Below are 18,150 nucleotides of genomic sequence, written 5' to 3'. Positions count from 1 at the left end.
AATATTCTTCTTATTGCTTTAATTATTAAAATGAGTGTTGAAATCTCCAACTGTAACTGTGGATTTATCTATTTCTCCTTACAGTTCTACCAGTTTTTGTTTCATGTATCTAGGAAGTTCTATTATTAAGTACATAAATATTTAGAATTGTGTGCCAATGACACCAAAAAGTGGGATGCTGCTTTAACAACTACCTAAAAACATGTAAATGGCTTTGGAACTAAGTAATGGGTAGAGGCGGAAGTAATTTTGAGGTACATGATACAAATATGGACATTAAGGGTAATTCTGATGAGAGCTCATAAAGAAAAGAGCAGAGCTATAGAGAAAGCTTCCATCTTCTTAGTGAATACATAAATAATCATGAATAGAATCTTGGCAGAAACATGGATGGTCAAGGCCATTCTGGCAAGGTCTCAGATAGAAATGAGGAACATGTTATTGCAAACTGAAGGGAAGGTGATCCTTGTTATAGAGTGACAAAGAACTTGTGTAAATTGTATTCATGGTCTAGTGTTCTGTAGAAGATAGAACTTGCAAGCAGTGAAATTGGATATTTAGCAGAGGTGATTTCTAAACAAAGTACTGAAGGAGTAGCTTAATCCCTCCTGACTACTTAAAATGCCAAAGTAAAATGCCAAAGGAAGAAATAAACTGAAGACGTAATTGTTAAGTAAAAATGAACCAGAACTTGGAGCTCTGAAAAATCTCAGCCTATCCATATTGCAAAAATGAGAAAGCTTATTCTGAAGAGAACACTTAGCGTGTGTCTGAGCAATCATTTGATAAAGAGATCATGAGTGTGGTTCATGAAATGATCAGCCATATCAACAGAGACCAGGAATAAAGATAGGATTAAATCAGCAAAGACACTGCCAATTGAACTAAAGGGGACAGAGAAAGTAGGAGAGAATGAAGGAAGGCTGTCAAACTTCTTGGATTTTACACTGAGCTATTCAGCTGTGGGCATGTATTATTCTTCAAGAAAAGGGAAGGGAAGCAGGACCCCAAAGGTGATTCAGAGATCATCAGGGCTGCCACTCCCACCACAGACCCAGTGTGCACAGGCCCTGGGGAAAGGTAGGACAAGACTGCCTCTACCTTGGTTTCGGTGGGGGGGACCACTGCCTCTACGTAAAGCCCCAGTGTGGTTAGGGCCTCCACAGAAAGCCTTGGCCTTGCCTAGGCACAGGCGTGGGGTCAACCGGATGAGCTGTGAAAGTGACTTTACCACCCCAGTGGGCCAGGAAGATAATGCATTGGACCAAGAAGGATTATTCTTGCACCTTCGCATCTAATGGATTTGCTCTGATAGGTTTTAGACTTCTTTAGGACCCAGCATTCCTCCCTTCTTTCCTATTTCTCCTATTTGGAACTGGAATGTCTATCCTATGTCTGTCCCACCATTGTATTTGGGAAGCGAATGACTTGTCTGATTTCACAGGTTTACAGCTGGAGAAGAATTTTGCCTCAGGATGAACTGTACTTTGAGTCTCATTCATATCTGATTTAGATGACGTTTAGATGAGATAGGACTTTAGACTTTAGAGCTGATGCTAGAACAAGTTAAGAGTTTTAGGGATGCTGGGATGGAATTAATATATTTTGCATGCAAGAAGGACACAAATTTTGGGAGGCCAGGGGAGGAATGTTAGGGACTGAATGTGTCCCCTCCAAATCCATACGTGGAATCCCTAAACCCCCAATGTGATGGTATTAGGAGTTGGGGGTCTTTGGGAGGTAATTAGGTTTAGATGAGGTCATGAAGGTGACGCTCCCATGATGGGATCAGTGTCCTTATAGGAAGAGGGAGAGACACCAGAGTTTCCTCTTTCTGCCATGTGTGAGCACAGCAAGAGGATAGCCATCTTCAAGCCAGGACAAGGGCACCTGATCTTGGACTCTCTAGAGAGGGCAGCCTCTCTAACTGTGAGAAATAAACTTCTATTGTTTAAGCCACCCAGTCTATGATATTTTCCTATGACAACCTGAGCAGAGTAATATGCCCGGTGACATGTTTTGATAGAGATTAGGAAATTCGAAGGTTGGAGCTCGTTACAAAGGTATATAGTAGACTCTCAATAAACCTGTCATACTGAATAAACATGGATTAAGAAGAATTCTCACAGGAATGTAGGATAAGCAAATGTTTTATGGATAAGATCGATGTTGGGAGAGAGGTTACTTTGTGCTGAAATACACAAGAGGTACACAAAGGATTGTTCTGGATCTTACAGACTTTTGTAGGTAGAAAAAAAGTAGGAAAAGGTGTTCCAGGAAGAAAGAATTGTAAGAAAAGAAGTGGAAAATGAGAAGCATGAGGTATATGAGGACAGTGTGTAAATTAAGTTGCTTGCAATGGAAAATCCATGTAGGGAACAGTAAGAGATAACACAGGACAGAGGCATTTAATTTGTATTGGATAGGGACTTAAATAGCAGACCATTGCATTTGAACATTATCATGAAGGCCACTAAAGAATTTTCCAGAGGGGACAGACCCATTATATGAAACATCTGCTACACCCTGATTCATTTCCTCTGCTTCTTCCCCAAAGCTGACTCAACTACTGCAGGCTCAGCCCCATAGCAGTTTACAACCTCAATACCACTATTGGATTAGCCTTTCCAGATATGATGATCCAGCACTGACAGCTGGATTTCCTCAAGCCTACAGCCTCCTTCATCACCAACCAAAACTAAGGTCCAGTGAACTAGGTATAAGCCTGGGGCAATCATGTAGCCAGATGCTGTTGGCTCAATCCATCAGACTGAGTGTATGTCTCTATCTTCCTCTCTCTTTCTGCTTAGATTAGCCTAAAATCCCAGCCCCCACATTCAACCTATTCCATCCCGCCATACACAGAAACTGTAAAACTGGAATCCTGTCTTGAACCTCAATAACCAACAAGGGGTCCCTAATTCTCTGCCTCAGTTATGAAAAGCCCCTTCTTCACCTGATTACTGCACTCTGAACCTGTCCCGCACTGGCGAGGGGTCTGCCCAATGGTAAGATTTTGTGACATGCACTGTGACCTTCCTGACTCCCAATTGCTAGTTAATATTCTTGATTGCTATTCCCCAGCACAGGGAGTGATTCCTGTTACGATCATTGACCATTTACTGCTTGAGCCTGTGAGCTTGACATGGACGAGACCATACATGTAGGTCAGCTTGCCAAGGCTCAGTTTCATCTATTGTATTTCCCTCCCTTTCCTAACTGGCTGAGAATTACCGTAGTCCCAGGATATCTCATAACTATGCCCATCCAAATTTAACATGGGCATCATTCTAGCATTTTAAAAAATCCTTTAATAATTTATCAATATGTAGTGAATAAGTTTCAATATGTACTGAATTCATGCTCCAAATTGAAGTTTCTCAAAAATCTGTCTCACCTTTCCTTTTTAAATTATCTATTATTATGCCACAAAGCTGATTACTGAGCTACCTCCAGAATGTTACTGACCTTCTCCCCGTATCTTGGCTTCAGCTGACAATTCTTTCTTAATGAGGCAAAACCAACTACCTTCCCTCCTAATACTATAATCATATTCTTATTACAAGACCCAGTTGAAATCTTACCTTCCCACCAAAGAGATTTATTTAAGGGCAGCCTCCCTAGGCTGAGGTAAGAGGACAGAATGCTAGGCAGTAGAAGCTACACTAGAAGAAAGTTCCACAAAGGAAGCGACCTCAAACATAATAGACTATAAAGGTCTCTTGAGAGTCAAGCCATAAAGAGCATATCCTTATCCTTTGTCCAAAAGACCTTGTAGACTTTACTTCTTTGTCAGACAAAAAAACAGCTTTTATTATAGCCAAAAAGCATTGTTTATATTACCCTAAATTCCCTTTTAATTAGTTATGGCAAGATCAGAAGCAATGCAAATGAAAATGGCATAAAACACAGCCTATCACTTTTAGAAGTGTTAATGAATGCCCCGTGGATTTTTTTTTTAATTGCATGAGAACAGACAAGGAAATGTCTCCATAAAACTGTTGCTTCTCAGGGCGAAGTGTTAATGCTATGCAAATTAAAATTTGAAAGTCTACTTAACTGAAATCAGCAACACCAAGAGTTGTGCATATGGAAAACACAATTCTTCAGCCCTGAGAAGGAGCTGTCCAAGCTTTGATAGCTATATATATCTCTAGCTTTAGCCATTTAAGGGAATGCTCTAATTTTATGTTGCAAAGTAAGCAAGGAGTTCTAACAGACTTTGAAGAGATTTTCCCTGGTTGGGAACATGATGGGGTGGGGAGGGAGGGCTAACCTGATTTCTCTCCTTGAGAAAATTTCATAAAGGCTAAAGAACTCTTGAGAAGTGGACATAACTGCACACGCATGCCCTTAAGAAACTTTTCATCTAATGTGATTCTTAAATTTCTCCATTAGACAAATGTGATTTCTTAAAAGTTGGAAATGAAATATTTTGTATTTGACTATAGATATTAAGACATATATTAAGTAGCATCCTTATTCTTCTCTTTACATAATTTAAATGTTTAAAAAGCAGTTACATTCCCATTCTTCTTCTCATTCCTTACCACCTTCAGACAAAAGATTTTAACCATGTTACTCTCTGACAGCACCGTTAAAAGAAATCATTTTTCACAGTGTGTGTAATCTTTATAAATTTTAGCTTGGCGTTAACTAAGAGAAAGCCTGAGGCTTTACAAGCTTGAAAAGATATATTGCTCTGTTAAGAACTAATAGATATGTATTATGAATATATTGCTTTGGGTGACCAGCTAGAACACTGAAGAAAACTTAAGAAGAATAGGAGTATTTTACATAAGGAAATGCAAAATCAGCAACTTAAGCTTTAAAATAGCCTTTTAATTTACTTGGAGTAACATTTACTACACGGAGTGATTCACCATTTTTCAGAAGTATATATCAGTTTCATTTACTCAAGAAATATTTACTGAGCATCTGTCAGGTGCCCTCTGTGCAAGAAGCTGTAGAACTTAAAGAAGAAACAGAGACACGTGCTTGACCTCAGAGAGCACCGTCCCACAAGGAAGACCATGGATCTAAATATCGGTGGCATGCTGTGATACAAGCTATTTACAAAATACTATGGGGAATGGAGAAAGCAAACATTTGGGAAGCTGTGATGGTGAACAAAATGGATATTTGAAGAAAATTTCATAGAGATAGTGACCTTTGAGCTAGATAGACCTTGAAAGATGAGAATGATTTCAGAGAAATAAGAGAAAGGTCAGTCTGGACAGTGAGATCAGACTGATGAGACAAGCCAAAGTTGCAGGGACACAATGTACCCTTCAGGGACTTTAAGTACTCTAGTACTATGCTTCTCACAGTGTGGTCCAGAGACCAGCAGAAACAGCATCCCCTGGAAGCTTGTTAGGAATGCAGAACCTCCGCTCTTCTGAATTAGGGTCTGCGTTTTAACAAGATCCCCTGGTGAGCGGTAGGCACATTAAAATTCAAGAAGCACTAGTCCAGAGTCTATGGTAAATGGGAGAAGAATGATGCGAGAGATGAAGATGCAAAGACAGATGGGCGTTCCTGATATATGCCATGAAGTTTATACTGATTAGAAGGACTTAAAGGGTTTCTTGAGCAAAGGAATGATGTAATCTGTGACTTAAAAGACAATTCTAGTAGCAATATGGAGATATGTTTGTGTGGAGAGGGAACTGGACACAGGAATATCAGCTACGGGGCTACAATAACATAAGAATGATAACTGCTATTTATTACATGACTACTACATGTCAGACATCATGGTATAAAGCTTATATTTTACATATGTTATTTTAATATTCCCATAATTCCCATTCTGCCCATGAGAAAAAATGTAGGAAAGGTTTTTAAAACTTTTCCAAAGTCATACAATAAGTAAGCTGCAGAAGAATTCTAACCTCAGTCTAATTTCAGATTTTGAGTTCTACCTCCAAAATCCACTCCAAATCCATCTACTTCACTTTATCTCACCCTAATATATAATACCACCATTTTATGAATTACTGCAGTGGTCTATCAGCTGCCATTCTTGCTTGCTACAGTCTTTTATGCAGCAGCCCAAGTGATCCTTTAATAACAGAAATCCTCTATTTAGTATCAAACATTTAATAAAATGTAATTTTTTAACCATAGCCCACAAATCTCTAATAATTTGGATCCTGTCTTATATCTGATATTTCATCTTGTAACACACTCCGCCATCACCGTATTCTGTCACACTACACACTGAATGACAGTAAGCTTTTTCCCTCTCAGGATTTTGCACTTAATAGTATGCTTTGCTTAGGTCACTCTTGTTTCAGCTCTTTGCATGATGACTGGCTCCAAATCAAAGACAATTTGTTGATCTCAGTCGGCAGAAATCACCTCTCATCCCATGTCCCCGGTATAACTGTTTGCATGCCAGCTGCTGAGACCCTCCCTCCTCTTTCTAAGGGCATTAGAGTATCTTGTTGGCTCCATTCAGTGGCTATTTTCACAACTGAATAAAAGTTATCAGCATAATTTTCCATTTCCCATTTTAGAAACAAAATAGCAAGTCATGGGAGAGTAAGTGGGGAACCAGGGGATAGTAATAATGTATATTAAAACAACTTCCCCTCAACTATAATAATTCTCATTTGGAATTAAGCCTGAAGACCAATAGTTACCTAGCAGCATGCTTTTTCCAAGCTGGTAGAGAAGCTCTTGACTGAATACTACTCAGTAATCTGTCTTCATCTAGGATGTAAGGATGAAAGATCAAGAAGAATGTGCATTAAATTCATATTAAAATTCTCTATGCATACCACTCTGCAATCTAAAATCAGTTTGTGTACCTTTTATCTTATTTGATTACACACTACTCATATGAATTAAACATTGGGCAACCAGAATTCTCTACTGGGTTACTCTCATCACCATATATTCTCTTATTCCTCTTTATATTAAAAAAGAAAAAAACTCTTGAACCCACTTCTCTTCAGAAGCGACCACATTATGTGGTTCTCTTTGCACCAAAACTCCTCTAAAGACCTCTTAAGTCTACTCCAGTCTGGCTTTTGCCTGCACCATTCCACAGAAACTGCTCTTGGCAACTTTGATGAAATTGATTAATTCTTTACAACACCCAAAGTATCACATCTCACACAAGAGGAAAAAGGTAATCTGAATAGTCCTGTATCTATTAAAGAAATTGAATTTGTCCTTAAAAGCCTTCCAACAAAGAAAACTCCAGGTCCAAATATTTTCACTGCTAAATCTACCCAACCTTTAATAAAGAAATAATATAGGGACTTCCCCTGGTGGCACAGTTGTTAAGAATCTGCCTGCCAGTGCAGTGGACATGGGTTCGAGCCCTGCTCCGGGAAGATCCCACATGCCACAGAGCAACTATGCCCGTGTGCCACAACTACTAAGCCTGCGCTCTAGAGCCTGCGAGCCACAACTACTGAGCCCACATGCTGCAACTACTGAAGCCCACGCACCCAGAGCCTGTGCTCTGCAACAAGAGAAGCCACCACAAGGAGAAGTCCATGCACCACAACAAAGGGTAGCTCCTGCTCGCTGCAACTAGAGAAAAGCCCATGCTCAACAACGAAGACGCAATGCAGCCAAAAGTAAAATAAATAAATATTTAAAAAAAGAAAGAAAGAATATAAATTATATACAACTTGTTGCAGACAGTAGAAGAGGAGAAAACATTTCCCAATTCACGTTATGAAGGTGGCATTACCCTGAGACCAAAACCAGGTGAAGGCATTATGAGGAAAGAAAAGTACAGACCAATATCCTTTAGGAACACAGATGTAAAATTCTTCAACAAACTATTAGCAAACCCAATCCAGCAATAAATAAAAAGAATGGTGGATCATGACCAAGTAGGGTTTACGCCAGTATGTAAGGCTGGTGGCAAGATTAGAAAAAAAAAAAAATCAACCAATGGGACTTCCACTTCCATTCAAGACTGAATAAGAGGGGTTAGATTTACATTCTCTCTTCAAACAACTGAAAAAAACAGACAAAATATATGAAACAACAGCACTCAAAACTTTGGATACCAGGCAATGAAGGACAGTGATCCTTCAGAGACAGGGAAAAGTTGAGGTTAGCCCTTTGATTACCTAGCTTACTGCCTGAAAAAAGTTTCCCGCGTATTGCACAGGGAGGGGAATGTCAGACAGAGCCCAGGTATCTCCCTGAGTTAGGAGGCAGAGCTGGGTGTCCAGGAAAATGAAGATGGCTAAAATTTTCATCATAGAGTACTGGAAGGGACAATGTTTTACAAAGAGAGAACTCTTGAGAGCTGCAGAAGTTTTTGCTGAGTATTCAGTGGAGTCCCGATCAGTACATACAAAGTGAGGAAACTACCTGAGGCCAGAAAAGAAAAGATTAGAGCGAGCAGCGTTAGGAGGCCAAACAGGGTCAGGAATAATGTCTGTCCCAAATGTCAGAGTGTAAAATCTCATTATTAAGGGTCATTGTTCAGAGTACTAAGAAGGGTCCTGCCTCACTAGTTGGGGTGAATTAACTCTAGGCTAAATACAACTCTAGTTTCACCTAACAAAGCTTAAAAGCAAGATCCACGTAGGATCAAATGGTTTCCAACTAACTGTATCCTAAAACAAGCTCAAGAATACCTTAAAGAAATACGAAAATAGAAACACCCAAGGTAAAATTCACAATTTCTTTTATCAAATTTTAAAATTACCAGGCATACAAAGAAGCAGGAAAATATAATCTATAATGAGAAAAAAATCAATCAATGATAACTGATACAGAAATGACACAGATGATAAAATAAGTTCACAAGGCCATTAAACCAGTTACAACTGTATTCCATATGTTCAAGCAGTTAGAGAAGAGTTTGAAAGTAAGTAAGACATAGACGATATAAAAGTAGCCCAAATGGAACGTCTACAGGTTAAGATTACAGCATCTAAAAGGAAAAATACATGAGATGGAATTAATAAATTATACACTGAAAAAAAAATTAACAAACTTGAAGGCACAGCAACAGAAACTATCCTAAATGAAATATAGAGAGAAAAAAGATTGAAAACATTAACATAACAGAGTATCCATTAACTGTGGGATGCCTACAAGCAGCCCATATGCATGTAATCAGAGTCTCCAAAAGGCTGGGAGGAGGAAACATTTAGAGCAACAGTGGCTGAAAATGTACCGAACTTGATTAAAATCATAAACACATAGATCCAAGAAACTTAACAAACCCCAAGAATAAGAAACATGGAAGAAAAAAGGAAAAAACTACACCAAGGCACATTGTAATGAAATTACTTAAAACCAGTGCTAAAGGGAAAATCTTAAAAGCAACCTGAGGACACAGACAATACACAGAGACACAAAGATAGTGATGACAGATTTCTTGAAGAAAACAATGCAAGCTAGAAGACAAGTGCAGCAACATCTTTAAAGTACTAAAAGAAAAGTATGATAAACTCGGGGTTCTTTACCCAGGAAAAATATCATACAAAGCAACAAAGTAAAATAAAAACTTTTTCAGGCACACAAAAGCTGAAAGTTTTCATCACTAGAAGACTCACACTACAAAAAATGTTAAAATCTTTCAGGCAGAAGTAAAATGATACCAGATGGAAACCTGTATCTACACAATGGACTGAAGATCATTGGATCTGGTAATCACGAGGGTAAATATAAAGAAAGTTGCTAACATACAAACAGCACATACAACTCAACAACAAAAAAAACAAACAACCCAATTGAAAAATGGGCAGAAGACCTTAATAGACATTTCTCCAAAGAAGACATACAGATGGCCAGTAGGCACATGAAAAGATGCTCACCATCACTAATTATTAGAGAAATGCAAACAAAACTACAATGAGGTACCATCTCACATTGGTCAGAATGGCCATCACTAAAAAGTCTACAAATAACAAATGCTGGAGAGGGTATGGAGAAAGGGAACCCTCCTACATTGTTGGTGGGAATGTAAGTTGGTGCAGCCACTACAGAAAACGGCATGGAGGTTCCTCAGAAAACTAAAAATAGAGTTACCATATGATCCAGCAATCCCACTCCTGGGCATAAACCCGAACAAAACTATAATTCAAAAAGATACAAGCACCCCTATGTTCATAGCAGCACTGTTTGCAATAGCCAAAACATGGAAACAACTTAAAGGTCCATCAACAGATGAGTGGATAAAGAAGATGTGGTACATATATACAATGGAATACTACTCAGCCCCAAAAAGGAACAAAATAATGCCATTTGCAGCAACATGGATGCAACTAGAGGTTATCATACTAAGTGAACTAAGCCAGAAAGAGAAAGACAAATAACCATGATATCACTTATATGTGGAATCTAAAATATGACACAAATGAACCTATCTGCAAAACAGAAACAAACTCACAGACATAGAGATCAGACTTGTGGTTGCCAAGGGGGAAGGGGAGAGGCAGAGGGATGGACTGGGAGTTTGGTATAGGAAGATGCAAACAATTACATTTAGAATGGATAAACAACAAGGTCCTACTGTATAGCACAGGGAACTATATCCAGTCTCCTGGGATAAACCATAATGGAAAAGAATATTAAAAAAGAAGATCAGGAACAAGACAAGGTTGCCCACTCTCACCACTCTTATTCAACATAGTTTTGGAAGTTTTAGCCACAGCAATCAGAGAAGAAAAGGAAATAAAAGGAATCCAAATCGGAAAAGAAGAAGTAAAGCTGTCACTGTTTGCAGATGACATGATACTATACATAGAGAATCCTAAAGATGCTACCAGAAAACTACTAGAGCTAATCAATGAATTTGGTAAAGTAGCAGGATACAAAATTAATGCACAGAAATCTCTGGCATTCCTATACATTAATGATGAAAAATATGAAAGTGAAATCAAGAAAACACTCCCATTTACCATTGCAACAAAAAGAATAAAATATCTAGGAATAAACCTACCTAAGGAGACAAAAGACCTGTATGCAGAAAATTATAAGACACTGATGAAAGAAATTAAAGATGATACAAATAGATGGAGAGATATACCATGTTCTTGGATTGGAAGAATCAACATTGTGAAAATGACTCTACTGCCCAAAGCAATCTATAGATTCAATGCAATCCCTATCAAACTACCACTGGCATTTTTCACAGAACTAGAACAAAAAATTTCACAATTTGTATGGGAACACAAAAGACGCCGAATAGCCAAAGCAATCTTGAGAATGAAAAACGGAGCTGGAGGAATCAGGTTCCCTGACTTCAGACTATACTACAAAGCTACAGTAATCAAGACAGTATGGTACTGGCACAAAAACAGAAATACAGATCAATGGAACAGGATAGAAAGCCCAGAGATAAACACAAGCACATATGGTCACCTTATCTTTGATAAAGGAGGCAGGAATGTACAGTGGAGAAAGGACAGCCTCTTCAGTAAGTGGTGCTGGGAAAACTGGACAGGTGCATGTAAAACTATGAGATTAGATCACTCCCTAACACCATACACAAAAATAAGCTCAAAATGGATAAAAGACCTAAATGTAAGGCCAGAAACTATCAAACTCTTAGAGGAAAACATAGGCAGGACACTCTATGACATAAATCACAGCAAGATCCTTTTTGACCCACCTCCTAGAGAAATGGAAATAAAAACAAAAGTAAACAAATGGGACCTAATGAAACTTAAAAGCTTTTGCACAACAAAGGAAACCATAAACAAGACCAAAAGACAACCCTCAGAATGGGAGAAAATATTTGCAAATGAAGCAACCGACAAAGGATTAATCTCCAAAATTTACAAGCAGCTCATGCAGCTTAATAATAAAAAAACAAACAACCCAATCCAAAAATGGGCAGAAGACCTAAATAGACATTTCTCCAAAGAAGATATACAGACTGCCAACAAACACATGAAAGAATGCTCAACATCACTAATCATTAGAGAAATGCAAATAAAAACTACAATGAGATATCATCTCACACCAGTCAGAATGGCCATCATCAAAAAATCTAGAAACAATAAATGCTGGAGAGTGTGGAGAAAAGGGAACCCTCTTGCACTGTTGGTGGGAATGTAAATTGATACAGTCACTGTGGGGAACAGTATGGAGGTTCCTTAAGAAACTACAAATAGAACTACCATATGACCCAGCAATCCCACTACTGGGCATATACCCTGAGAAAACCAAAATTCAAAAAGAGTCATGTACCAAAATGTTCATTGCAGCTCTATTTACAATAGCCCGGAGATGGAAACAACCTAAGTGCCCATCATCGGATGAATGGATAAAGAAGATGTGGCACATATATACAATGGAATATTACTCAGCCATAAAAAGAAACGAAATTGAGCTATTTGTAATGAGGTGGATGGACCTAGAGTCTGTCATACAGAGTGAAGTAAGTCAGAAAGAGAGAGACAAATACCGTATGCTAACACATATATATGGAATTTAAGAAAAAAATAAATGTCATGAAGAACCTAGGGGTAAAACAGGAATAAAGACACAGACCTACTAGAGAATGGACTTGAGGATATGGGGAGGGGGAAGGCTAAGCTGTGACAAAGTGAGAGAGAGGCATGGACATATATACACTACCAAACTTAAGGTAGGTAGCTAGTGGGGAACAGCCACATAGCACAGGGAGATCAGCTCGGTGCTTTGTGACCGCCTGGAGGGGTGCGATAGGGAGGGTGGGAGGGAGGGAGACGCAAGAGGGAAGAGATATGAGAACATATGTATATATATAACTGATTCATTTTGTTGTAAAGCAGAAACTAACACACCATTGTAAAGCAATTATACTCCAATAAAGATGTTAAAAAATAAAAAAAAAAAGAATGTATACGTGTGTATAACTGAGTCACTGTGCCGCACAGCAGAGATGGGCACAACACGGTAAATCAACTATACTTCAATAAAAAAAGAAAATTTTTAAATTATTATTTTATTATTATTAATCTTTCAAATATAATCAACCATTCAAAGTAAAAATGGTGACAATGTATTAGGTGCTTAATAAGATATCTAGAAGTAAACTGTATGATGACAGTAGCAAAAAGGCAGAGAGTAAAGTAATGGAAGTATATTATATTTATATTCTCATTCTGTATGTAAAATAGGTTATCACTCGGAGGTAGACTGTGATAAGTTAAAGCTGTATAATACACACTCTAAAACAACCTAGCAAGTAAGATGGCCAAGAGTTACAGCTAATAAGCTAACTATGGAGGTAAAATGGACTCCAAAAAAAGTATACAATTAATCCATTAGATGACAAAAATAAAAAAGAGGGAAGAGGAATACTGTGCATATTTGATATAACAAATTAATTTTGGAATTTCACAATATTAATTTCTTGCTCTTAATGCACTGACTTATATTTACAAAGATATGATTTTCTCTCTACCTGCTATATTATAATCACTTCAAATGTCACAATCAGTTACATAAACATGTAAATCAACACATTTTCTTATGGACTACATTATATTCTAAATTATATTTGTTTCCAAGCCTAACCCAAGATTCTTTTTTTTGCATCATTCTCTAACATTCTCAAGCAATTCTCAGATTGTTATCTCTATAGAAAATTAAAAATATAAGACAGATATGTCAATGCCTCATAAAACAAAGTGGGAACATATCTCTAATTTACACCTAGCCTCCACATAATATGGTAGGAACATTCTTCAGTGGCATGAAGAATGCTAACAAATGGTCATTTCCATTTTCTGTTCTATAATTCAGACTGGAGGGGAAAAATCATGAAAGTTAAATGGAGGAAATTTGATTTGACCTTTGTAACTAAACTTTCTGTTATCCAAATCTGAACGTCTTCACTGACTAGTAGGTTACCTATATAGCAGAAACAATTATCATCTGGGATGAGACTAGATGTGCTACTGGTACTTTCCTCTGATGATTGCTCTGTCTTCTGAATCAGCTGCCTCTGAGCTAACTAACTACCTCAGCCTTAAAAGTGGGGGTGGACTGGGGGGCACTGAAATTACCTCTCACCTGCCTCTTTAAGATGGACAGAGGATATATATCTACTGGGAGGGAGTTCCATGTACCTGGCTTCAGGTTTTATGTAGAAGTTCATCTACTGAAGTAACTAACCTTTCTGACTTCTGCTCCAACCAGGTGAGGAATGATGTACCTGACTGGAAAGTTTGGGGGAATCAACTGGGCCATTCAATATAAGCCGTTCCTCTTTCAGTGACAATCTGACCTCGGGAGCCATGTACAGCTCTCTGTGATGGAGTAAGGGACCTGCCATAAGAGTGAGGCTTGTGTTGTCAGCTGTGCCAGTGGCAAGGTGGGTAACCGTGTCTAAATTGGGGGTGCATACCTATTTGGCCATAGATCTTAAGAAATCCAAATTGTTATTTAACTAGGCAAAATTAGTAGACTTATTAATGAACAAATAACAACTAGTGGAGGCCTATATTATGAAAAGAATAAGTTTCATTTTGGGGTTAAATAAGGTAGAAACAACACTCAGTGAACACATGGAAGCCAGAGACTAAGAGTTTAATTTAAAAGGACAATCTCTGGAGTTCTCTGATTCTAGAAATCAGCTTTCTTTTTAATAAAAGTGATATATTAAGTGATTAGTTTCTTCTCTTGGGAGCCTACATCTGTCTCTATATTGGTTCCAGACTCAGGATGGGGAGAAGGGATGAAATACTTATTGATCCACTCAGACTCCAACATCTTGGTAAATGGGCAGGCAACCTTGAGAAATAAATAAGAAATGGATGAGGGAGGGGACAAAATATCACGGGAAACCAGTGTTTTGATCAAGGCTGGGGCTTCACTGTGTTAGGCCATGTGGGTTTTCAAGCCTGAGTGGGGCACAGAGTCAGACAGGTAACTTGAGACTCTTTTGGCAGCTTTGGCTGACCTTGCAGGTGTAGCTGAGGCAGGGATTAAGTGTTTTTCGGCATTGTTGGGTGGAATAATATTTGCAGCTTTTATTGTGTCTCTGAGCCAATTCTTCAGACCTGCAGTGTGAAGTCCAAGAGTAGATGTATGGCATGGCCTTAAGACGTGGCTACTAGGTAGGCCTTGTCCACTTCCAAGATGTGTCACCTGCTCTGGGACCCTCAGGTCACTGTTCTTGGTGTGAGCCCCACACAGCAACAGAATGGGGGGGAAAGCTCTTTAGAGAGAGGAAAACTGTGTCTTTTCCACATGGTCCATTCGAGTCAAAGAGTCTTTAGTAGCAGATGAAAATGCACCCCAGAGGGTTCTGTTGCCTACACGAAATAAATGAAGAATGTGAGCAAAACAGAGGAAGTTATGAAGAGTTCTTTGACAATGATTATAACTACCTATGGCACTTGAAAGAATCATCTGGGCCCTATGGGCTTAAATTCAAAATACCTTCAGCGTAACAGGAGAGATGAGAAAGAGGAAACTTTAATAATTCTAGGCCATGGATTTACTTTGCCTTAATCAGAGTTTGCATCAGAATTTAAGGAAGGTATTGAATTGGTAAATAAAACAGCTGCTATTTTGGGTCCTCAACTGGATTTGGATCCTGACGTTGTTGCAGCTCTTGGTGATGATTTCGACTTTGTTATCCAGCATCTATGTGAAAATGATTTTATCCTTCAGGCTGATGAGGAACAAGAGAGGAAGAGGGAATAGATGGAAAGAAATCTAAAGCTGAAAATGGCAGTGAGTGGAAAGATATGGATGGGAAGTAAAGTGATAGGGAGGAATGATGACTATGATTTTTTTTTTTTTTTCCTTTTTGTGGTACGCGGGCCTCTCACTGTTGTGGCCTCTCCCGTTGCGGAGCACAGGCTCCGGACGCACAGGCTCAGTGGCCATGGCTCACGGGCCCAGCCGCTCCGCAGCATGTGGGATCCTCCCGGACCAGGGCACGAACCCGTGTCCCCTGCATCGGCAGGCGGACTCTCAACCACTGCGCCACCAGGGAAGCCCAATGACTATGATTTTTAAAGCCCGTTCGCAAATGAAGATGATTTCGTCTGCCTGTGCAAACCTCGTGAAGTACAGGAAGCCATTTTTTTAGGAAGAAGAAATAAAAGGTCACTTCATAGAGAATTCTATTACTTCCTCAGTCGCGAGAAGAAATGAGCAGCTGACCCTACATGAGCAGTTTGAGAAGTTTTATGAGCAATTAAGATGATAACAAGATTGGAGTGCCAGATAATGCCAAATTGGAGGGTTCCATTCATGTATCAATAGATAGCAATCGGTTACATGAAGTTTTTAATGACGAATGCAAAGAGAAGGCAGAGAATTGTATGAAGTTGAATACACTTTAAGACACTGAGGATGAAGGTCTGCCAGTTAATGATATTGATGAGTCTGAGGAAGAAGAGATGGTTTCTCTAGTTCTAGAAGAAGCAAAAGAGAAGTGGGATTGTGAATTCATTTGTAGCACATGCTCACATTTATTCAACCATCCTTAGCTTATCAAATATTAACCAAAGCCCAAACAAATCCAAGTATTTAATAGGACAGGAATACCTCTCAATGGCTTACCAAAGAAAGGACTCACAGCAAAACAAGTTAATAAGTGCAGATGATTAATGGCAATGATCTACTTAAGGTATCAACTCAACCACGCTCTAAAAATGAAAGCAAAGAAAATAAAAGAGCAAGGAAGCAAGTTATAAAAGAAGAGCACAGGGAACAGAGAGCAGAGAAGAAAGCTAACAAATTAGCCTTCAAACTGAAGAAACGAGAGCAGGAAAACGAGTGCTGCATTTGAAGAATGTTGAGGGTCCAGAGTTATAAAAATGGGACATTTAAGAAAAGGCACATCCCCCATTAAGGACTCCTCATTATGTTCAATCATGAATTACAATCTTCAAATGACAAAACTCTGCAATTTTTATTGATAGGTACTGAAAAAACAAGTGTAGTATTTGAACTAATTTTATAGCTCAATTATAAAATAATTGTAGAACAAGTTTTCCCTGCTGACCATCATGTACATCCTGTCATAGTTTTAATTGTAATGTCTATTTACGTTGTTTTGAAGGTTTAATTAAATTTAATGTTATGCTATAAACTTTACATTATTGCTAAAATAAATAATTTCATGAATGTGAAATGTTTGGATAAATTATTAGAAAATATCTTCATGACTTAAATCCAAAGGCAACAAAGTTCCATAAGGGCCATGATACTAATGGGTGGAGTCTTAGTTTTAAATTCCTAGTGCAGGCCCTCAATGGGCAGGTGTAATTCAGCTGCCCTGATAACTTTCCTTCTTATTCTGCTTTAAACTATACTCAGGGCCAAGGAGAAATCTGTGAAAGGGTTCACTTTAGGAGTCATGCAGCTTTGCCTATGGCCTCAAAACTCACCCTCTCACCACTATAACACAGACTGTCTTTAATACACAGATTCTGATGGTAGTTTTAGATATGAGACCCAAACTATTATTTCACCAAGGGAAGAGTGATAGATTTTATCAATGAACAACTAAAAATGGAGGAAGCTGTTATAATAAAAATACTATTTCATCTTCTTTTCTTAAGGTAAAGAAACAATCCTGAAAATAAGGCAACAAAGCCTAAGAAAGTGATTTAACAGGGATGTTTCTGGAACATTCTAAATCTAGAAATCAGATATGCTTTAGAAATTAGGAAGAAATGGGGGACTTCCCTGGTGGTCCAGTGGTTGGGAATCCACCTTCCAATTCAGGGGACATGGGTTCGATCCCTGATGGGGAAATGGGATCCCACATGCTGTGGGGCAACTAAGCACATGCACCATGCCTACTGAGCATGCAAGCCACAACTAGAGAGCCTGTGCTGCAACTGCAGAGCCCATGCACTCTAGAGCCTGCATGCCACAACTAGAGAGAGAAGCCTGTGCACTGCAACGAAGAGCCTGCATGCCGCAGCTGGGACACAACACAGCCCAAAATTAAATAAATAAATAAATATTTTAAAATATATAAATTAGGAAGAAATGGGAGTGGTTTGAAAAAGATGCCTGAGTCTTATTCGCAGAATTGGAAAATTTTCAGAATAGTAACAAACAAAGAAAAATAGTATCATTAAAATAGAACTAGAAGAAGGTCTGAGATCTTAAAGAGGCAGGTGAGACACAGTGAAAAGGGACATGAAATGATTTCTCTTCAGAGGCCAGGCTAGAAAGACATAAAAAAAGGTATGCCCT

The 18,150-nt window shown here is 38.6% G+C and overlaps 1 pseudogene; it reads left to right on the top strand.

Annotated features, from left to right (window-relative positions):
• The first annotated feature begins 15,063 nt into the window (after positions 1-15,063).
• On the top strand, positions 15,064-16,729 carry LOC113619275 (protein LTV1 homolog pseudogene; annotated as a pseudogene).
• Positions 16,730-18,150: the final 1,421 nt, after the last annotated feature.

Source organism: Aethalodelphis obliquidens, unplaced genomic scaffold, assembly GCF_003676395.1.
Source record: "Aethalodelphis obliquidens isolate GAN/ISIS:26980383/991018 unplaced genomic scaffold, ASM367639v1 scaffold6, whole genome shotgun sequence".
Taxonomy (NCBI): Eukaryota; Metazoa; Chordata; class Mammalia; order Artiodactyla; family Delphinidae; genus Aethalodelphis; species Aethalodelphis obliquidens.
This window is presented reverse-complemented; position numbering and strand designations above follow the sequence as displayed.